The sequence below is a fragment of the Tamandua tetradactyla genome, chromosome 9 (assembly GCF_023851605.1).
Source record: "Tamandua tetradactyla isolate mTamTet1 chromosome 9, mTamTet1.pri, whole genome shotgun sequence".
Classification (NCBI taxonomy): Eukaryota; Metazoa; Chordata; class Mammalia; order Pilosa; family Myrmecophagidae; genus Tamandua; species Tamandua tetradactyla.
Window position 1 is genome coordinate 30,029,010 of NC_135335.1, and position 23,426 is coordinate 30,052,435.

Here is a 23,426-nt window from a genome sequence, read left to right on the forward strand (position 1 = left end):
AATGCAGCAGTAAGACAGCAGCCGTATCCTTACGGAGGTGCGTCGGAGCTGGCAGGACCCCATGAGATCACAATCGAGCTAACACGCAGTGCAGACTTGCCTGCTGCTGGACATTGCTCTAAACGTGCTCTGGGCTCAAGCTCATTTCACCATCGCAGCAACTCGACGATGGGAGGAAGATTCACGTTCTCCAGGGATGAGGACACAGAGGCTTGGACAGATTTAGTAACTTGCCCGAGGTCTTGGGGTTGGGATGCAGGGGTTCGGATTCCATTTTCACACTTCTATCTTATCTGCTCTATTCTGAACAGCCTCTAAAGAGATGTGCTACCTGTAGGCTTCAAAATATTCAACTCAAACCTGGATAAACACTGAGAAGCTGGATCTCTGACCCTAGGGAGTCTTACGGCACTGAGGCCAGGAGGGGCACCTGCTTCCTTGGAGGACCGGCCTGGGGTGGGGATGGGGAGACATACCTACTGGCCAAACACACCACTGTTCTCAGCACCAAGGAAAGTTAGAAGGCCTGGGTAATCGGTGAATCTCCTTAGACAAGCTATTTAACTCCCCATACCCACCCTGAGTCTTAGCTCGGCAGAGATTGGCTAATTGTTCTGTGAACCCACTCCCCTTTCCTCCTGAGCCAGGAGCAAGAGCTGGGCTTCATGTTCCAGCCTCCCTCATCCTTAAGTGTGGCCAGGTGACTGAGTTCATGTGTCAAAGAAAAAAAAAAAAAACACTGGACAATGTGAAACAGTCAAGGATGGCTTTATCCAGCAAGGGAGAGAGAGCAGAACTCAACTGCCCCTAAAAGAAGGACAGTAAGCTTTCTAAGGGATAGGAGCAAGTTGGAGGAAAAGTGCCAGAAGACATAGGATGGCTTGGTTCCATGGAGAAGGATGAAGGATTCCCTAAGAGGTTTAGGAACACTCAGATCTGAATGTCTCCCTTGGTAGTAATTGGTCCACCTGGAGCCAGTACAGGCCAGGTAAGAAGGGATGGGAGATAACGAACCACCCAGCTAGGATCCTCTCTGGTGTATGAGTAGCTGGAGAGGGAGAGAAAACAGAGGGGAAGGTCAGGGGCGCAAGACCGATAATTAGTATAGTTAGGGTCTGAAGCTGTCTTCTTTCTTTTTTTTCTGTCCCACAGTCTGAGCTGTTTTTCTCTGCAGTCACACAGCTGCAGGATTAGTTTTGAGGTAGCCAGGACAAGGGAAGGGAGGGGGGAAAGACCCATGGGGAGAAAGACTGGCAGCTTGGCCAAGAGAAAGAAAACCAGTCTTGGTCACTGGCCAGTGAGAGTAGATGGAGATGGTATCTACCACGTCCGGATTTGAACCTTTATATAAAGTCTCCTGTGTGACCTCCCCCCACACACACACTTTTCTTCCCATGTCCACCAGCTGGACATTGCCCCTTGGAAGCCAGGCACTAAAAGTCCTGAATAGAGAGGGTGAGTCCCATCATCACTTGGCGCCACCTTTCCTTCCCTCTCTCTTCCTCAGTGCTGCCCATGGTGGTGGCAGCTGTCTCTTACATGGCTTCCTGGCTGCCCTTAGACCCCTCGTGAAGCCCAAGACTGTCAAAAACAGGACCAAGGTATTCATCACCAGTCAGACGATATGTCTAAATTAGGTATAACTGGCGGAAACCCAGAGGCATTGGACAACAGGGTCCGAAGAAGATTCAAGGGCCAGATCTTGATGCCCAACACGGATTATGGGAGCAACAACAACAACAACAAAACACGAAGCACATGCTGCCCAGCGGCCTCCAAAAGTTCCTGGTCGATGACGTCAAGGAGCTGGAAGTGCTGCTGATGTGCAACAAATCTTACCGAGCTGAGATTGCTCACAACATTTCCTCCAAGAACTGCAAAGCTGTCGTGGAAAGAGCAGCCCAGCTGGCCAGTCACCAACCCCAATGTCCTGCTGCACAGCGAAGAAAACGAACACACAGCTCTTGTGCAAGTTTTCTTGGTGTGAAATAAAACTATAAAAAGTCTGTCATCTGCTGTCCACCCCCATCTTACCCTACCCCCCCAAAAAAAGTCCTGAATAACCACCTGGAGCAGAAACTCTTGACTCTTATCAGCAACCACAAATAGAACTTTACCTGAGTGAGGCACAAGTTTCTGCAGGGGCACCCCACTAAGATAGATTTGGAGGTGCATCTTTTACAGCCACTAGGGCTACCCAGATATACCTCCATTCTGCCTTCATATTTGTATGTTCTAAAGCAGTAGGGTGGGTCAAATGAGATGAAATGGAAGCACTGGTTGGCAAGGAGTACTCAGCAAACATTTCATTAAGACTATCTGGTGGGTGTTCAAGCACATCTGTGGGGTGGTTTGGCTGGCACGTTCGTTGGGAAGGCTTTTGGCTATGAATGATAGAATGCTTGGATGAACAGTTGCTCAAACCATAAGGCCGTTTCTTGTTTGCTTAGCAAGTCATCTGGAGGTAGGCAGTTCTGGAGTTCCTACCCTGGCTTGGCAATGTCATGCCCTTTCCACCCTTCCTCTTGGCCATTCCCAGCCACACGGCTAGTCATTTCTGCACTTGCCACTTAATGATCACAAAGTCCAGCATGATGGGCCCACGCCATGTTCCAAGTCAGGAAGCAAGGGGAAAATGGTTTCTCCTTTATCTTCTTTATGTAGGATGCAAACCTTTTCCCAGAAGATGTGGCCCTTCATCTCACTGGTGAGAAGTATGTCACACAGCTGCCCTTCTGGTCAAAGGGAATTGGCTGTTGGGTAGATAATTGAAGTGTCTGCCAGAGATGGGAAGGAATGTGGAGGCTGGAGGCCCAATGGGTTACGGTCCAAAGAGTAACCACAGACCTAATATTCACAGGACTTAGCAAACTTGATCAGAAAGGGGCAGCAGGTATCCAAATCAAGATGAGCCTGGAGAAGGCAGCCCAAAATCCACCTGCACAGCCCAAGGCAGGGGCTGAAGGAGGGGACTTCAGTGGCCAAGAAGGCCCAAGATCTGCCCTCTAGGTCTTTGGGTGTCCTAAAGACCTTTGGGTTTGCTAGCTGCCAGAATGCAATATACCAGAAACGGAACGGCTTTTCAAAAGGGGAATTTATCAAGTTGCAAGTTTACATGTTCTAAGGCTGTGAAAATGTACAAATTAAAGCAAGGCTATAGAAATGTCCAGTCTAAGGCATCCAGGGAAAGATATTTTGGTTCAGGAAGGCCGATGACGTTCAGGGTTTCTTTCTCAACTGTAAAGGCACACGGTGAACATAGCGGTATCCGCTAGCTTTCTCTCCAGGCTTCTTGTTTCATGAAGCTACCCTGGGGGTATTTTCCTTCTTCATCTCCAAAGGTCTCTGACTGCGTGGTACTGCAAAAAAGGCAGTGTGGTATTTGTGGCCACTTAATTTAGAGGTTCGGGTTTGTGGCACACAAATCTGTTTAGAGGCACAGACTTTAGTGATATAAAAACAGAACTTATTAGGAAAGTAATCAAAAGATTGTTAGAAATGAGACATAGTTGCATTACCAGATGGGACAGCATCAACACTTAAAGAGCAGCGCTGGGGAATCCTGGGGACAGCATTCAGGGTCTGACTGGAAGAGTCTAAGCAAAGCTTCCTCCTCTCCTCTCAGATAAGATTCTCTCACTCTCTAACTGCTTACATGCAGTTTATATGATGTTTTTAAACAATAATGGCCAGATTCCAATTAACTTACGTGACTGAGCCCAGGTGGTCCTGTGGGAACTGGCTAGGGACTGAGAGGAACTTCCTGGGACCTAGATGATTTTATCCAAGTACCTCTCCTTCTGGAAGGATAGCCAGTTCCACAAGCTGGAGTGCACATTTCAACAATTTACTACCAAGGTCACACAATGGCAACGTTAGTTGAGCATAACAAACTCTACAAACTTAGTTTTCCTTACATGTGGGCTCTGTAGCTTTTCCAAAAATTGTTCCCTCTTAAAAGGGCTCTAGCAGGCAACCCCACCTTGAATGGATGTACACACATCTCATGGAAACTATCTAATCAAAAGTTACCACCCACAATTGGGTGGGTCACAGCTCCATGGATAATCCAAAAGCTCCCACCCAGCAATATTGAAGGAGGATTAAAGAACTTGGCTTTTCTGGGGTCCACAAGATTTAAACTGGCACAGTGTCCATCTGAGTTTTTTCGGTTGCAAGTTGTAAATTTCTACCAATCTGGTTTGAGTCTTAAAGACAATGGATTGTCTCAATCAATGAAAACTCCTCATGCAGATATGACTTAGTGGGATCCAGGGCTTCTGATGTCCTCAATGCTGTCTCTCTGTGCACCTCTAAGCTGCCTCCACCCCAGAAAACCTTTCCCTGTGATTGGCAAAGATGACTTCCAGCAGCTCCAAGTTATGTTCCTCAATGGGAAGAGAGTAAGAGAGGACTTCTCTGTCCTTATAGTTTCAGCAAAAGTCCCAGGACCTAAATCTGATTGCACTAGTGTGGTCCCTTGTATAGAGCTTAGATGTGGAAATCATCAGTGTATAGCTAATATCTAAATCATAATTACCCATCCTGGAGCCAGGGACATGGTGGCTACTGACTGGCTGAGCCTGGGTCCGGGGCCCTGCCCTTCCATGTCAGGCCCCTGGGAGGTCAGAACCTCCTCCACTGAAGCACCTCAGCAAGATCAGTTTGAGATGGACTTTAGAGCCTCTTTCAAGGCAGGATTCACTGCAGCTCACAACGAGTGAAGTTAGAGAGAGAGTTAGTGCAATGGCGAAGGGTTGGCTTACTCCAACAGGCAATTGCTCTGGAGCAAGACAGGGGGCCCAAGAAAAGAGCAAGCAGTTATGGCCTATAGAACCCACATCCAAGAGCATTCCAAGAGCCAGATTTCACACTCTGGAGCTCTCAATACCATGTCATCTGACCTGCTGGGAGTCCTCTCCTTCAATGGATAACTGGCAACTGGCCAGCCCTGCTGTGAATGCCTCCAGAAGCAGGAAGATCACTGTCTCCTCTCCACATTAATGTGATTATTGATATCATTTAGTATTTAAGTATCATTTGTATACTGATGATTCCCACATGTCCAGCCTGGATTTTTCTGGGAACTCCAGACTTTGTTATATAATGGCCTACTCAATATCTCCACTCAAATATCTAGAAGGCATCTCAAGCATCGCACTTAACTCCTAATTCCCCCCCCCCAAAATCAGCTCCTCCAACCATCCTCCCAATTTCAGAAAATAATAGATCTATTCTCTCAGTTTCTCAGACCAAAACCTCAGAGACAGTTCCCCTCCCTCTGCCTCCACCTTGAGCCTCACCTGACCCATAAGTGAACTCTGTTGACTCAACGTTCCAAATCCATCCAGAACCCAGCCAGTTCTCACCATCCTACAGCTGCCACCCTGGTTCACATCACCATCAGCTCTTGCCTAGACAATTGCAAAACAGCCTCGTCTCTGGCTTGCCTTCCTCCATTCTTTGCCCCTCTTACAAAAAAACAGCCAAAGGGAGTCTATAACTTTTAGTTAGATGATGTTCTCTGCCCCACGTCCCTGAATGTCTCCCCACATCATGACTGAACCCCAAAGTGTTTTCAGTGGTCAGTAGGGATCTATACAATCTGAATCCCCCCATGACCTCATTCCCCATCACTTTCCTCCATTCATTCCACTCATACCACACTGGCCTCTATGCTCTTCCTCTGACATTCAAACATGCCAAGAGCATTCCTGCACAGGGTGTTTACACCTTCCCACCACCACTTCATCTTTGCATGGCTAGCTCCTTTTCAGCAATCAGGTATTTTCTCACATGTCAATCCTTTCTCCTGAGCCCTACTCTCTTCCTTTCCTGGCCACCAGAGAGCACATGTAATTTGCCCTTCTTGAAGGGATTTTGAGGAAGGCAACGGAAGGAGAAAATTGGAAGTCTGAGCATGTACCCAAAAGAGACAGAGGTAACACACACACACACAAACACAAAGAGCAGAGTACAAACATCTGGAGAAAATTGGATCAGTTATAAAGAAAAGAGAAGCTTTGTGCATCTGGGTTGTGAGATGAGTAAATCTGCAATCTCACTTTAAACGGTTCCACCTGCCTGACCACAGTGATTGGGCTGCCTGAAGCAGGCCAATCAGAGGCATTCCTCTAAATTTTTGCGTTTAGAAACAGAAGCTGTGAATCAGGGAGCTGCCAGTAGCCAGATTTCTAGAGTGATGGAAGAAGCTGGTCTGAGAGAATGACACTGGCATCCAGATACATGCAGAAATTAGATGTGGAGTGAATTAAAGTGTTTTGGTGTTTCTATACACCTGGTCCCAGTACTGTTCAGGTGAGCCATCTCTTGCTCCTCCTGGTCAGGCTATATGTGTCAACCCATTTTTCCCTTTGTTTGGGAAGGCCAGGTTGAGTTTCTGGTTCTTACAACAAAATAAGCCTGACCATTTATGTCACTAGATATCCCTACACTGGGCATTGTACAAAGCACTGCAGCTCAGGTGATAAAGGACTCAGGTGAAGTTTGAGAGAATTGGGTCTCAGTGGATGGAGAGGAGTCCCCAGATAGACAAGAGGAGGGCAGGGCATTCTGGGCATAGAGGACAGCAGAGGAGAGGGTATGGCATGTTTGGAGAACAAGTGAGACAATCAGGGGCCAAGGCAAATACAATTTGAATAATTAGCCTAGACAGGTAGTTAGAGAATGGATGCCATTCTAACGACCCTGACTTATCCTTGGGGCCATGGCTTCAGTTTTGGGTTCTAAGAAGGCATTGATGTGGTTTGTATTTTATAAAAATCTCTTCGATTTGAAGATGAATGAAAGGTAGAATGTAGGTAGACAGACCTCTGAGGAGGCTGCTGCTGTGATCCAAGTGAGAAGCAGTGGGTATGTGAGCTAAGTCAGTGGCATTTGCAATGGATGGAAATGCTGACAATGTATGGAGGTTTGGATGGCCCAAAAAGACTTCCCCTAAGAGTGGAAATGGGCGAGTAGATGGAATTGAGGTGATAGTCAGGCAGTCATTTGGAGAGGCTTTGAGATTCTATGAGACCAGTGGTCCTTCTATGAGATGCCCTTCTGAGCCCAGCCCCTCTGTCTCTGCTCCCACATTCTAAACCCAGCTCCTGGCTCTGACAAAGCTACTCAGATAAACTCAATACTGGGAAGAGAAGGCATGTGATCAGGTTGGGGGCTCCACACCGAAGGACACTTCCATTTGAAATGAGGACTGTAGGAGTTTCCAGACTAGCAGAAAGGATGGAAAGGTTTGGGGAACTGACACCTTGGAACCCTTCAAACCTCACCTTCAAAAGGCTGCCATACATCTCTCTGAAAGTTTCTTTTGGGTAGCTTTATTCTTTATTTCAGGGACATGAGTGACTGATCCCAGGATCACATGACTCCTTCATTCTCCCTTTCACAACTACTTGGGAGCTCTTCTCTTTCCTACTTACTCAATAGATTATCACTTTACAGAGCATCACAACAAGAACTGGAAGATCTGCGTTCAAATCCTGGCTCTGATGCTTCCTTTCTGTAGGACTTGGGCAAATGCCTTAAACCTTGGTTCACTTGAGTTCCACAAAGGCCCCTAAGCCCTTTCTTGGTTCCAGCAACAGTGCTTGAAGCCGGGATATAGTGGAGAGTCAGAGCTGGGCTCTTTTGCGGTGAAGGGGCATAGAATAAAGGAGGACTGTCTGGGTCAATGATATGGCAGGAGTTTCCCACAGAGTTTCCCACCTTTCCCCAATCAAGATGTAGACAATAAGATAGGCTCAGAGGACAGCGGTCAGAGGAGATTTATTGGGCTACAGGACATCTTTACCAATGTAAATAAGAAATTAAAAGCACAGGCTCAAGGGCCAGATGATCTGGTACTGAGGATTGAATCACATTGCCCAAAAGAGACTTGTTTATGTGTCAATCTGCAATCTCCTGAATGTGAACCCATTTGTGAGTAAGACCTCTGAAGATATTATTAGTTAAGGTGTGGACTCGTTTGTGAATAGGAACTTCAAAGATCCTATTTAGATAAGGCTCAATTGAATTAGGATAGTCAATCTGTACAACTGGAGGCCTTATAAACAGGAAATACAGGCACAATTAGTCAGAAGAAACCAGAAATAAGAAAGGCCAAATACAGAGACAGAAATCACCATGCTACAAAGGCAAAGATGCAAGCCAAGAAACCCCAAAGACTGCAGCAAGCAAGCTCTAGAACACTAAAGACTTTGGGGGAAAACATGGCCTTGTCAACATTTGGTCTAGTCTCCAAAACTAAATTCTCATTGTTTAAGCCAACCCGTCATGTGGTATTTGTCATTAACAGCCCTGGAAAACTAAGACAGCTGGGTTCAAATCCAGGCCTCCAACTACATACTAGCTGTATGGTCTTAGACAGGTTAACTTTTCCATACCTCAGTTTGCTTATCAGCACAATGGGACAGTGGTAGTACCAGCCTCACAAGGTCAATGGGAAGATTCATTGGGTTGGTGTACATGAAGTGCCTACAGCAGAGTCTGTTATGTAATAAGCATTCAGGTGTCAGCTATTTCATGCAAATAACATTTGCAAGGTTGTATCAGGCAAGGTCTTGGCAGAAAATATGGCTCAAAATGGGAAATGGGAAGATTGTAATTAAGGATCTGTGTGCAGGGGTCATACGAGTGCATGTGCATGAGTGAGAGTGCATGTGTCTGCAAGTATGTTCCCTGTGTGAGTGTACATGTATGAAGGTCAAAGGAATAAAGATGGGGCAGCTCTCGAGAAGTAGCCCCAGCAGGGAGCCATGTGCACCCACAGGCCCAAGTAAAAGGGGAGCTTGGAACTATGGCAGAGGCAGAAGGGCTGCCTTCCACAGAGGGATGCAGTCACTGCTACATAGCAGCACAACAGGAAGGGAGCCAGGGATCATACCCCGAACCCTCTTCCCTTTTGATCTCTTAGACCCTGCCACTGCCTCTCATTGGCCATACCCAACAAGAAGGAGCCTGTGTACAGGATTTGATCTTTCAGAGTGACCAAGGGCAGAGAGGGATGGATGGTGGACCAGGAGGGGCAAAGAGAATATGCAACTTGGTTTCAAATCTTGACGTCACCACTTACTAGTTGTGTGACTTCTAGCAAGTTTCTTAGCTACTCTGTGCTTCAATTTTCTCACCTGTAAAATGAGGAATCATAAAAGTACCTATTGCAAATAATTGCTCTTGAATTAATATGTGTAAAGCACTTAGAACAGCATCTGGACATAATAAGCACCATGTAAGGGTAGTATTGCTTATTCTGGAAGGGGCAAAAAACAGTGTATAAAGAGGTCATTGCAGCTGGGGGCCCTGTGGTCCAAGGCATGGTCAATGCATCACCCCTAACTCAGCCTGGGTGGTCCAGCCTGTTCCACTTGAGGACATGTGCATTTACCAGAATGTATCTGCAAAGGCAGAAGCTTGGGTTTTGTGTGTTCTACTCCCTGGGAAGCATAAAATACAGGACACCTAGTTTCCTGTCCTGGCCTTGTATACTACACTCTGGGTCTTGTTTTTGCATCCATGCAATAAGGGGAGAGCAGAAGAACTGGCAGTATGCATATCTGCACACAGCACCAGTATGAGGCTGTGTCCTCCCCCTCTCAGAGTGGTCTCCTCCATTTCCATCCCCAGGAAGCCTGTGTCTTGTCTCCAAGGCAACAAGCATCTGAACCATAGAGACAGTGTGTGTTGGGATGGGCTTAGCATTGACCCAGGTTGGAGGAAGCACATTGGATCAATATCACCATATTGGCAATGCTTAGAGACCCCCTTTATGCTTCCATCCCATCCTGTCTCCCTAGCACCCAATTACATCCTTCCCTTATGCAGTCACCATGGGAATGACTGAAGCTGCTGGGGACCTGAGGTCAAGAATGGCCACTTCTCTCTCCTTTAGAAGTCACCTATCTGGAGCCTCCTATCACCAGGCCCTATGAGAGAGGTCAGATGGCTATTTGCAGATGAAGGGTCTGAGGCAGCAAATGAAAGTAACTTTGACTAAGGTCACTCAACTTCTAATTGTCTTCCAACTCAATGTCCCTGACCCTGCTTCCTCCCTAGGCTGCTGACCAGTGGAAAGTGGAAGAGGAAGGACAGTAGGCTGATGTCCAAGGGAGGTTTTCAGACTTGCAAATACCAGAGTTCTGGGTGAGGGAACAGTATAATACAGGCTTAGAAAACTCCCATCACATGGGCTACCATGCCCCACCCAAGCCCAAGGCAGATACTGCAATCAGTTAGAACAGTTTTCCCTGCTGTGGCAGGCTCAGCCTCAGAATCCTTCTCAACATGGCACTCTGTATAGATGCTTCTTATCAATTGGACATGGTGCACAAGATGAAACCCAAATGCCTTACCTGGTCTGAAGATGGAAGGGTGTGGTGGTCTTAGAGGAACAGCCTAAGGACATGAGCAGAAGACACATAGAGAATAGTGGCAAGGGATGGACTGTGGTGAGCATGGAGATATACCACCCAGATTCCCCTTCAAGGAAGAACTTGGAGTTCATCTTACGGAATATGACCAGCAGACAACCTCCAACTGACAGCTCCTTTGGGATGGTTTGCCCTAACTGCAGAGACCCACCTAGAGCAAGGTCACACTCTTCCCAGGGCAGACCTTACCCGAGTGAGGCAGGGATATAAAGGACCATATCCTTTGGCCTGGGGAAGGACAGCTCTGATGGGCAACAATCACTCCAGAGCACCTCACCAAGTTGGCCAAAGCTTTACTCAGTCTGCTTTGCAGTTCTACTTTCCCTTCTGCACATCCTGCTTCCTCTTCCATGAGTGTAGATCCCTAATAAACATCTTGTATCCTGAAAATATGTCTCCATGTGTCCCAAGAATCCAATCTGCCACTGCTGAGAGTGGTGCATAAGGGCAGGTCCTGGGATCATCAAGGATGTGGAGAGTGGCTGGAGGCCTGGAGGTACTTATGATGGGGCAAGGATCAGGCTACTGGAGGTAGAAGACATGACCCTCAAGAGAGGAGAGGTGCAGAGTGAAAAGGATGAATGTCAGCATCCAGACCTCCCCTGAGCCCCAGCTCAGGTGGTGAGTTGCCACATGACCTTGGGCAAGCTTGTTTCACTAATATGAGCCTCCATTTTCCTATCTGTAAAATGGGTGTATCATAAGGATCAAATGAGATGAGGGATAAGGCAAGTACTTTGTAAATGCTATACACTCTATCCATGCAAGGGAAGTGTTACTATCACGGCCAGGTCTTCTCCCTGTCACAAGTGGCCAGTGGAAGATAGTGGAAGGGCCTGGAAGATGGACCCCAAGGTAAAGCAGACTGTATGTCCTTAGTCCCCTCTCTAAGACATTGTCCACTAAGTGGTGTGGCAAACTGAGCCATAGCTTACTCCCACCAGGGTCACAAAAAACAAGCCCATTCTCTTCTGGGAAATGGGTCAGTGGGGGAGTGGTAGAAACTTCCAGCAGGATTACTGTGTTCACAAATGCTCCCCCATGCTACCCAGGGGTAGGGCCCCAAATTCTCCATCTGTGTTCTTGACCCCATGTCCCTGGCCAATGTTGACTGGTCCAGCACTGGAAGTATGACCCATAGAAGACCAGTCACAAATAGGAGAAAATTAATACTATATTCCTAAACAGGTAAGGAATTTCTTCTTCTTCAAGAAGAAATCAAGGAAAATTAGGATAAATATTGAGACAAATGAAAGTGAAAATTTCAACACACCAAAACTTATGTAACCCAGTAAAAGACAGTGCAGTTCTAAAAGCCTACATTAAAAAATAAGAAAGATCTCAAATAAGAGACCTAGTCTCATATCTGGAGACACTAGAAAAAGTAAAGCAAACTAAACCCAAAGTGAACAGAAGAAAGGAAATAAAGATTAGAGTGGAGACAAATGAAATAGAGAATAAGAAACAGTAAGTGGAATCAATTAAACTAGTGGTATTCATTACCAAAATTCATTTTTTAAAAGCTTAAAAATGACTTAAAAGATTAAAGTCTGAAACTTTGCTTGAAAAAAAAAAGAATCCTCCCCTGGCTTTTTCCAAGCTCAGCCAAGGATAGCAAACTAGCCTTCGCTGGTTTGGGGAGATGTGGAATGGGCATTAGGAGACACCGAAGCTAACGCTCAGTGAGAATGAAAGACAAAGTAGAGAGTGTATTATCGGGATTCAGTCTTGGATAAATGAAAACCCAAAACAGTGATGTCTCAAGATGGAATTTAAAGTCTCCCTCAGGTAGAAGTCTGGATAAGCGGTCCCAGGTTGGTCTGATGCAGTGGCCATGACAGCGGGGATGCTTGCTTCTTTTATCATGCTGCTCCACTCTCTTTTCATATGACTTCCCCTATAGTCCAAGCTCCAGCCATTATATCCACACTCTGGCCATCAGGAAGGCTAGATCAGCAGAAAGCATTTCTTTATGGAAACTTCCCAGAAGTTGCACATACCACTTCAACTTACATCACACTGGCTAGAGATTAGTCCCATGGCCACACTTAACTGCAAGGGAAGCTGAGCAATGTCTTTATTCCGAGAGCCCTGTGTCCACTCAACAGTTGGGGACTCTATCACTGCACAAGAAGGTGAAAACAGATATTGGGAGAAGAGAAACAATCCCCACCACAGATTTATAGCCTTTAAGATGTTATGTCTTCCTCCTCAGTGTCAAGAATTATCTCCTCCATTGGATTGTTAGCAGCTTGGAGACAGGGGTCAAGTCTTCATTCCTATTTCCAAAGCACCCACCACAAATCTGGGCATACGATGGGCATTTGGTAATATTTGTGGAATGAACTAATGATGGTACAGTGTGCTATAGGTTGAATCATGTCCCCCACAAAACACGTGCTCAAGCCCTAGCCCCCAGCCCTGTGAACGTGGATATAATGACTGGAGCCTGGACTATAGGGGGAAGTCCTATAGACTCTATTTAGAAAAGGGCCATAGCAGATGGAATTGGGTAAGTTAAAATGATGTTATATTGGCCCTTAATCCAATATGACCGGGGTCCTTATAAGAAGGAAAACGGAAACCCAGGCAGACATAGTGGAGAATATCATGTGAAGATGGAGAAGCAGAGATTGGAGTGATGCATCTATAAGCCAAGGAATGTCCAAGATTGCCAGCAAACACCAGAAGCCAGCAAGAGGCAAGGAAGGGGGCTCCTCCACAGATTCCAGAGGAAGCACAGCCCTGCCCACACCTTCATTTTGGACTTCTGGCCTTCAGAACTGTGAGACAATAAATTTCTGTTGGTAAACCATCTTATTTGTAATATATTTTTATGGCAGCCCTGGGAAATTAAGACCCAGAATGTTTCCGTTACTACTGCTGCATAACAAATCACACCAAAATTTAGTGGCTTGAAACAGCACCCATTTTATCTGTGCCTAGATTCTAGGATGGGCTCCACTGGGCAGTTCTCACTTGGGGTCTTTCAAGCAGTTGCAGACAGATGTGATCTGAAGACTCAACGGAACTGGAAATCCAAGTTGCTTCACTCACTCAACTGACAGGTGATGTTGGGGTGTCGACCAAAACCTACATATGACCTCTCCCGCTTGGTTATCTCAAAAGTAGCTGGACATCTCACATGGTGGCTTCAGCATCCCAGCAGAGTACCCCCTCATCTGTCATGTTCCAACCCCAGAAGTCACAGTGCAACATTTTTGCCTTTGTCTGTGGACTGAAGCATGGTCACCTGAACCCAAGAGGAGGGGAATTAGGTAACATCTCAAAGAGAGGAGTGTCAAGATCACTTAGAGAAAAGCCTGTGGGAAGGGAGATATGGGGAGGTTAACTTTGGAAACATGCAAGTTGATCAAGTGCAAAACCCAGATCTGATCTCTTATGAAATGAGGAAGAAAAAATAACAAAAATCTGTCTGTGACTTGTGTGTTGACTCTTATCCCCATTAATCAACTGTCATTTTCATTAAAATGTTGTGCCTAAGCCACTGGCAGTAATGACTTTGTGTTTGATTACATCTCACAGGGGTGTGTGAGTGAGGTTTGAGTGCCCTGTGGGGGCTAAGCAAGGAGAGGGACCCCTGCATCTGGGGGAAGCAGGTTCATCTAGGAAAGCTGTTCTCAATCCAGGCTGCATGTTAGAACCACCTGAGGAGTTTTGGGAACTTCCAAGGCCTAAGCTGTACCCTAGACCAATAAAACTATAATTTCTAGGAGTAGGGCCCAGACCTCAGTATTTTTTGAGCTGCAATGATTGGAAAGTATAGTAGATGCCCCCAAATTTGCAACAACCCCCCGGGGAAAGTGTTACCATTCTTCTGGTGGTCTCCTATCCAGCTTTTTTCCATCTTCTCAGGCCACATACTTCTACCCAATGCCTCCTGCACCTTTTAACAGAGTGGGGGGACCAATTTTCTCTCTTAAGACACCATTGAAACAAGGCTGTCTGCGAAATGGACTTTTACTAAGGTTTGGAAGGGTAGGTAACAAAGGGTCATTACAGCATAGAACTTGTATTAGTCTGGGTTCTCTAGGGAAACAGGAAATAGATGATGACAGATAGACAGGCAGACGGACAGACAGAGAGGTAGAATGAGAGCATTATGAGATTTTTTCAAGCAACTTTGGGGATGGGCATGTCCAAATTCCATAGATTTTTTATGAATTCCCCAGGAGATTCTGGGTGGCTGAAGTAGCAATGGAAATTTTCCCTCCTGACTGCTAAAATCATCAGTTCTCCTTTTAAGGCCTTCAATTGATTGGATGAGGCTTCTTTCATTGTTGAAGGCAGTCTCCTCAGTTGAGTGTAGATGTAATCAGCCATAGAGGCAATCAAATTACTGATTATTCAAATGCACAAAATATCCTCACAGTCATAATCAAGCCAGTGCTCACTTGACCAAACAACTGGTCACCACAACCTGGCCAAATGTACGCAGGAGTCAGCCATCACACCACCTCAAGCTCAACATCTTCATGAGTTTTCCTATTATGAAATGCGTACTTCCAACCATAGCGTATTTCTTACTGGATATTTATCTTCTTCATATAGACTTGACACTATGTGGATGGAGCTCCTATTTTCCACAACGGAGAAATTTCTCCCACATCCTCTGCTTCCTGTATGGCCCCCATTCTGTTTCTCAGGCTACTGGGGTGAAACAAAAGCAAAAGTAATTTTGTTATCTTGGTATAAAACACTATCTTCCCTTTGAAGTCAGTACATTCCCATGCAGGCTTACCAAGAACCATCTTTTTTGTACAGAATTATTAAGGTATATTCCTAAACAAAAGAGCATTTTGGTTTACCCTGCCTTCAACCTCAGAATACATACTAGTTAGCTGAAACTGTTAGCTCATGTTCTTTTAATCTACTCCTGTGGGTGCAGAGATATTGTGGACAATTTTATTAGATTATTTCAATTGAGATGTGAGCCCACTCCATTCAAGGTGCATCTTAACACCCTCACTAGAGTCCTTTATAAGTAGATAAAGGATACACAGAAAAAGCCAAGAGATGAAATTCAGAAGCTGAGAGATAAGGACACACCCAAAGAAGCTGAGAGAGGAAGCCATTGAAGCCAAAAGCTGAAAGCAAAGACTCTCTCAGAGAGAAGGACCAGCAGATGCAGGCCAGGTGCCTTCCCAAGTGACAGAGGTGTCCCAAATACCAGTAGCCTTTCTTCAGAGTCCAGGGATCATCCTGTTGATATCTTGAGTTGGACATTTGCACAGTTGAAGAACTGTAAATTGTAAGTTAACAAATCTCCATTGTAAAAGCCAACCCACTTATGCTATACTGCACTGTGTCAGCTTTAGCAAACCAAACCATATACACTTCTGCAGTTTGAAAGACATCATCCTAAACTTCTGCTTCCAATAGCAGTGCAGTAGACAAAATAAAGCTGATTCTTCTGCTAAAGGCAAACTGAATGATAGCTATTTTTGACCGCTTAAAGGCATGAGTATAGTAGCTATTTTTAATCGCTTAAAGGCATAAGAGTATAGTATAGAATCACCAGCCCAGGATCCAGGAAAAGAAAGGAAACAAAAAGATAAGCCCCTTATTTGAGGCTGCTTCTTCCCCAGGAGCATTTGCAGTTCCATAGATGTGACTGAGAAGAGCTGGATGGAGTCCAGGGCCCTCTAAGTTGGGGTAGACCTCATACATACCCTCACCAAAATCAGACCAGCTCTCATAGGACTGAAGCTTAGCTCTGAGGCATCTCAGTCCCTGAGAGTGGAATGCAATGGTTAGTGCCAACAGCAACCTGTTGGACACCTGTGCAGATCTTCTTTGCAGGAAGACAATGTCATCATAGACCTGAAATTCATCTATACACAGTTTTCCATCATGGATGCAAATCCATCATCATCTTCATCATCATCATGTCATCACAGCCAGGCACATAGGAGACAGAACAACAAAGACAGAGACAACCGACAATAGAAGCAGATCCATAGATGTGCAAATATTGGAGTAATCACTTTAAAATAACTACGGTTATTAAGCTCAAGAACATAACTGAGAGTTTTGGCAGAAAACTGAAAACTATCCTTAAATAGGATATAGCAGATTCAAAGAAAAATCACAGATATTTTAGAACTAAACATACAACACAATAATTGAAAATAAGAACTTAATGGATGGGTTTAGCTAAAGAGTAGACCCATGGTTTTCAAACTATGTGCCTCGGTACCCTCAGGGTATCTCAATGGAATCACAAGGGCGCTAAGAGATTTTTTTGTTTTTGAAAGGAAACACAATGACATCTGTTGGACACTGCACAACTTATTACCTCAAAGTAGTTCAAGTTTCAACATTAAAGGGCTATATTCCTTTTGAAAACATCATGTCTTTGTGAAGCTGAGTTTTCTGAGATTGCCATGAAATTACTGACACAGCAATTACTGTATGAAAATCAGTGTGGAGCAAGAAATGATGAGGGAAATGTCTGCGCTGACTCCAAAGTCTGAGAAGCTGTGGAGTGCTGAAAGGGTTGCTAAGTTGTAATGCCATAAATACTTATTAAGTAGTTTGGATCTAAATACTTAATAAGCAGAACCGTTAGTTATTTCTTTTGTTCTAAAAACACCATGTAAAAAGGAGAATAGCTATTAAGAATTTCATGAACCAAGAAAGTTTGGGAACCTTGGAAGTAGACACAGTTGAAGAAATTTAGTGAATTAGAAGAAAGGATCAGAGAAAGACACCAGAATAGCACAGAAGGACAAAAGAATGGGAAAAGACAGGACAGAGGATGAAAGACACAGAGAATGTAACAAAATAAGATATCAATGGAAAAGAGAGTTCAAATGGAGTAGAGAGGCTAATCTGGGGGCAACTCTTATGCAAACTAAAGCTAGATAGTGCTAATTCCCATGGTTTGCCAAACCCCAACAAACATCATTCCTGTTAATCCTAAAGAACACCCAGGACTCTATTTAAGATTTTACAAAAGTTTCTGGCACTAAGTTAACTTTTCAGAAACCTAAACCTTCTGATGGTTTCTAGACCACATAAGTCCTGAAACCCAAAGTTGTCAATCTCTCCAAGAGCATCAACCAGGTCCATTCCCCTATGCCATATTATCGACATCCCTTTTCAACATGAAAAAGTTAGAATGGGCATAGCCCAAATACCACTCAGGAGTGGGAGAAGTGAGTCAAGCCCCCTTCCTGGAACACGTTACCCTCACTGGCACAACCCCAGGATCCGCAACTCACCCCACACCCCATGTATCTGATCTCCATCACCCACTCCCTGCCCTACTCCCACCCTGCCACCTCCCCATCACCCATGCCTACTGGCCCCACACCCTACCCCAAGCGCACACACATCTGCCCCAGCCCAACCCATGCAAGTGCAGTCTCATCTGCCCCTCCTGAGACCCACCTCCCCCTCCCTGTCCCCTGCAGGCACTCGCCAGAGCATAAAGGCTGGGGCACTTATCTCCATACCCAGACTATACCCACCCACAGCTTCCCCAGCTCTGCACACCTGTACTTCAGTTTACAGCCCTTTCAGATCCACATCCACCAGTCACGCTATCAAGCTCTGGACAAGTGTTGACTGGTGCAGCTGAGCCACACCCGCCTCCTGACTATGTGGTCACAATCCCAGCTGTGGCCCCTGAGTTCTGAGCATGTGCTCACCAGAGCCGCATCTCCCAGACCCGTGCGCCTACACAGCCACATCCTCCCTGCCAGGTGCCCATGCATTCCTGCACTGACTTCTTTTTTTTTTTTTCTCAGCACCCTGCAATAATAACATTCCTTTACTCTTCCTCATGCAAAAGCATTTTTAAAACTTGTACATTGTACATTTCACTATTGTTATACACTCTAGGCATTCCTAGATTATACTATCTCAATCTTTAACATCTATCTTTCTTTCTGATTTCATTTATGTCCCCAGCCCTCTTCCCGCTATCATTCTCACATGCAGCTTCATTCAGTGTTTTAACATAATTATATTACACTTAGGTAGTATTGTGCTGTCCATTTCTGAGTTTTTGTATCCAGTCCTGTTGCACAGTCTGTATCCCTTCAGCTCCAATTACCCAATATCTTACCCTGCACTGACTTCTTGACCTCAACCCGTCACTGCCCTGCTGTGCCCTGCCTCGCATCCTGCTCCACATCCATCCTGCAAAAACAAAACTTTAGACTAATGAAGGAAATCAACTTCCAAAGTAAACCAATCAAGATATTTACATGCCCTGAAGACAGCAGAAGATCACTAAGCATACCATGATGCAGACAGATATAGTCCAGCCTAACCACCAAATTAAAACACTGGAGGAGACACAGGCTTTGGAGCAAAGATGTTATAATCAAAGATGTTCATATAACTCTACTAAATAAAATAAATGGGATGGCTAATGACATAAAGGAGATCAAGAAGAAACTAGAAGAGCAAAAAGAGGAATTTGAAAGAATAAATAGAAAAATAGCAGATATCACAGAGATTAAAGATGCTGTAGACCAAATAAAAAATATACTAGAGGTGGGCCACAGTGGTTCAGCAGGCAGAGTCCTCGCCTGCCATGCCAGAGACCCGAGTTCAATTCCCATTGCCTGCCCATGCAAAAAAATATATATATATATACTAGAGACAAACAACAACAGATTTGAAGAGGCAGAAGAAAGAATAAATGAACTAGAGGACAGGACAAGTGATTTCGAACTTTCGAACAGCAAATGGCAAAAAAAAAAAGGAAAAATTTGAATTGGATCCCAGGAAAATGATGGACAAAACAAAGTACACAAATTTAAGAATCACTGGTGTCCCAGAAGGAGAAGAGAGGAGTAAAGGGCTGTAAGATTGGTTGAGGATATGCTGGGGGAAACTTCCTAGCCCTTATAAAGAACATAAATATGCAAATCAAAGAAGCCCAAATAGAATAAATCCAAATAGGCCTCCCCCAAGGCACATACTAATCAGCCTGTCAAATACTGAAGAGAAACAAAAAACCCCGAAAGCATAAAGAGAAAAACATTCTACTACATACAAAGGTAACCTCATAAGACTGAGTTCAGACTACTCAACAGGCAATATGGAGGTGAGAAGGCAGTAGTGTGATATATTTAAGATCCTGAAAAAGAAAGACTTCCAGCCAAGAATTCTGTATCCAGCAAACTGTCCTTCAAAACTGAGGGAGCAACAACAATTTTCACAGACAAACAAATTCTGAAAGAATTACTCAGTAAGAGATCGGCCCTACAAGGAATACTAAAGGGTATTCTGCCACTTGAAAAAGAAAGACAGGAGAGGAAGGTCTGGAGTAGGGCACAGAACTGAAGAGTACCAGTATGGGTAACCTAAAGGATAAAAAGAGAAAGAGGGAAAAGAACATATAGATCTGACAAATAAAATCCAAAGCATAAGATGGTGAATTCAAGAAATGACTTTTCAGTAACGATTTTGAATCGGCAGAATGGATTAAGAAATATAATCCAGCTATATGCTGCTTACAAGAAACTCATCTTAGACACAAGGATACAAAAAGATTGAAAATTAAAGAGTGGAAAAAGATGCTCCTCACAAGTTATAACCAAAAGAAAGCAGGAGTAGCTATACTAATATTGGACAAAATAGACTTTAAATGTAAAGACATCATAAGAGACAAAGAAGGACACCATATATTAATAAAAGGGACAATTAACCAAGAAGAAATAACAATCATAAATGTTTATGCTCCCAATCAAGGAGCTCCAAAGTACATGAGAAAGACATTGGTAAAACTGAAGGGAGTGATAGATGTTTCAATAATAATAGTAGGAGACTTCAATACACCACTCTGCTCTATAGGCAGAACAACCAGACAGAGGATCAACAAGGAATTAGAGAACTTAAACAACCTGATAAATGAATCAGATCTAACAGACATACATAGGCCATTACACTCCAAAACACCAGAATATGCATTCTTCTCTAGTGCTCACAGAGCATTCTCAAGGATAGATCATATGCTGGGGCACAAATCAGGTCTTTATAAATTTAAAAACATTGAAATTATTCAAAACACTTTCTCTGATCACAATGGAATGAAGCTGGATGTTAATAACCACCAAAGAACAAGAACTTTCACAAATATACTGAGAATAAATAACATGCTCTTAAACAACCAGTGGGTCAAAGAAGAAATTGCTACAGAAATCAGTAGCTATCTGGAGATGAATGAAAATGTGAAGACATGTCAGAACTTATAGGATGTGGCAAAGGCTGTGCTGAGAGGGAAATTTATTGCCCTAAATGCCTATATTAAAAAACAAGAAAGAGCAAAAATCAAGAACTTAACTGCTCACCTGGAGGAACTTGAGAAAAAACAGAAAACTAACCCCAAAACAAGCAGAAGAAGAGATATATAGAAGATTAAAGCAGAGTTAAATGAATGGGAGAACAAAAGAACAATAGAAAGAATCAGTAAAACCAAAAGATGGTTCTTGAGAAAATCAATAAAATCGATGTGCAACTAGCAAGGCTGACCAAAAAAAAGAAAAAAAAAAAAAAACAGAGAATGCAAATAAACAAAATAAAAAATAAGAAGGGGTGGGTTATCACGGACCCTGGAGAAATAAAAGAAATCACAAGATGATACTATGAACAACTATATGCCAATAAGCTAGACAACTTAGATGAAATGGACAAATTCCTGGAAACACACAAACAAGCAACACTGTCTCAGGAAGAAACAGAAGATCTCAACAAGCCAATCACAGGTAAAGCGTTTCAATCAGTCATCAAAAATCTTCCTACAAAGAAAAGCCCAAGGCCAGATGGCTTCACAGGGGGATTTTATCAAATTCCAAAAAGAACTAACACCAATCCTGCTCAAACTTTTCCAAAAAATTGAGGAAAAAGGAACTCTACCTAACTCACTTTATGAGTTATCATTTTAATACCAAAGCCAGGCAAAGATGCTATAAGAAAGGAAAACTAGAGGCCAATCTCCCTAATGAACATAGATGCAAAAATTCTCAACAAAATATTTGCAAGTCGAATCCAACAGTACATTAAAAGAATTATACACCATGACCAAGTAGGGTTTATACCAGGAATGCAAGAATGGTAAAACCCAAGAAAGTCAATTAATGTAATACAGCACATTAACAAATTGAAAGGGAAAAATCACATGATCATCTCGACTGATGCTGAAAAAGCATTCAACAAAATTCAACATCCTTTTCTGATAAAAACCCTCCAAAAGATAGGAAACAAAAGGTAACTACCTCAATATGTTAAAGGGAACATATAAAAAACCAATAACCAGCATCATACTCAATGGAGAGAGACTGAAAGCTTTCCCCCTAAGGTCAGATACAAGACAAGGTGGCCCACTGTCACCACTATTATTCAACATTGTGCTAGAAGTTCTAGCTAGAGCAATCAGGCAGGACAAAGAAATAAAAGGCAACCAAATTGGAAAGGAAGAGGTAAAACTCTCACTATTTGCACATGACATGATACTATACTTGGAAGATCCTGACAAATCTATAGCAAACTTACTTGAGCTAATAAACAAATTCAGCAAGGTGGCAGGATATAAAACTAATATGAAAAAATCACTAACATTTCTACACACAAGCAATGGCCTAGCTGAGGAGTTAGTTAAGGAAAAAATTCCATTCAAAATAACAACTAAAAGAATCAAATACTTAGGAATGAACTTAACTATGGACATAAAGGACTTGTATACAGAAAACCACATAACATTGCTAAGAGAAATCAGAGGGGATCTACATAGGTGGAAAGACATTCCCTGTTCGTGGATAGGAAGCTAAATATAGCTAAGATGTCAATTCTACCCAAATTGATCTACAGATTCAACACAGCACCAATCAAAATTCCAACAGCCTACTTTGAAGATTTGGAAAAGCTAACTACCATATTCATCTGGAAGGGAAAGAGACCCCAAATAGCTAACAGCATCCTAAAAAAGAACAAAGTGGGAGGATTAACACTCCTAACTTTAAAACCTATTATAAGCCACAGTGATTGAAGCAGCATTGTACTGGCGCAAAGACAGGATTGACCAACGGAATTGAATTGAGAGTGCAGAAATAGACCACCAAACCTATGGTCAACTGATTTTTGACAAGGCCCCAAATCCACTGAACTGGGATAAAATAGTCTTTTCAATAATTGGGCATGGAAGAACTGGATATCAACAGCCAAGAGAATGAAAGAGGACCCCTATCTTACACCCTACACAAAGATTAACTCAAAGTGGATCAAACACTTAACTATAAGAGCTAGCACCATAAAGCTTCTAGAAGAAAATGTAGGGAAACATCTTCAAGATCTAGTAATAAGAGGTAGCTTCCTAAACTTTATACCAAAGCACAAGCAACAAAAGAAAAAATAGATAAATGGGAACCCCTCAAAATCAAATGCTTCTGCACCTCAAAAGACTTTGTCAAAAAAGGTGAAAAGGAAGCCAACTCAATGGGAGAACATATTTGGAAATTACGTATTGGACAAAGGTTTGATATCCTGTATATACAAATAAATCATACAACTCAACAACAAAAGAACAAACAATCCAATTATAAAATGGGCTAAAGATATGAATAGGCATTTTTCTGAAGAGCCAATACAGATGGCTCATGAAGCACATGAAGAGATGTTCATTTTCATTGACTATAAGGGAAATGCAGATCAAGACTACAACGAGATACCACTTTACACCTATAAGAATGGCTGCTGTTAAACAAACAGGAAACTACAAATGTTGGGGAGGATGTGGAGAAATTGGGACATTTATGCAACTGCTGGTGGGTATGTATAATGGTGCAGCCACTATGGAAGACTGTTTGGCAGTTTCTTAGGAAACTAAGTATCAAGTTACCCTATGGCCCAGAAATAGCACTACTTGGTATATACCCAGAAGAGCTGAAAGCAATGACACAAACAGACATTTGCACACCTATGTTCATAATAGCATTATTCACA

The 23,426-nt window shown here is 43.5% G+C and overlaps 1 long non-coding RNA gene across 7 annotated transcripts in view; it reads right to left on the reverse strand.

Moving 5' to 3' along the window:
* The window catches only part of LOC143646895 (uncharacterized), a 33,233-nt gene extending 15,150 nt beyond the window's left edge, over nucleotides 1-18,083 (reverse strand). For all 7 annotated transcript variants that reach the window (XR_013157729.1, XR_013157733.1, XR_013157728.1 and 4 more), the window contains exon 1: nucleotides 17,970-18,083. This is a non-coding gene — a long non-coding RNA (uncharacterized LOC143646895). The remainder of the gene's footprint in view (nucleotides 1-17,969) is intronic.
* Between the last annotated feature and the right edge of the window lie 5,343 nt (nucleotides 18,084-23,426).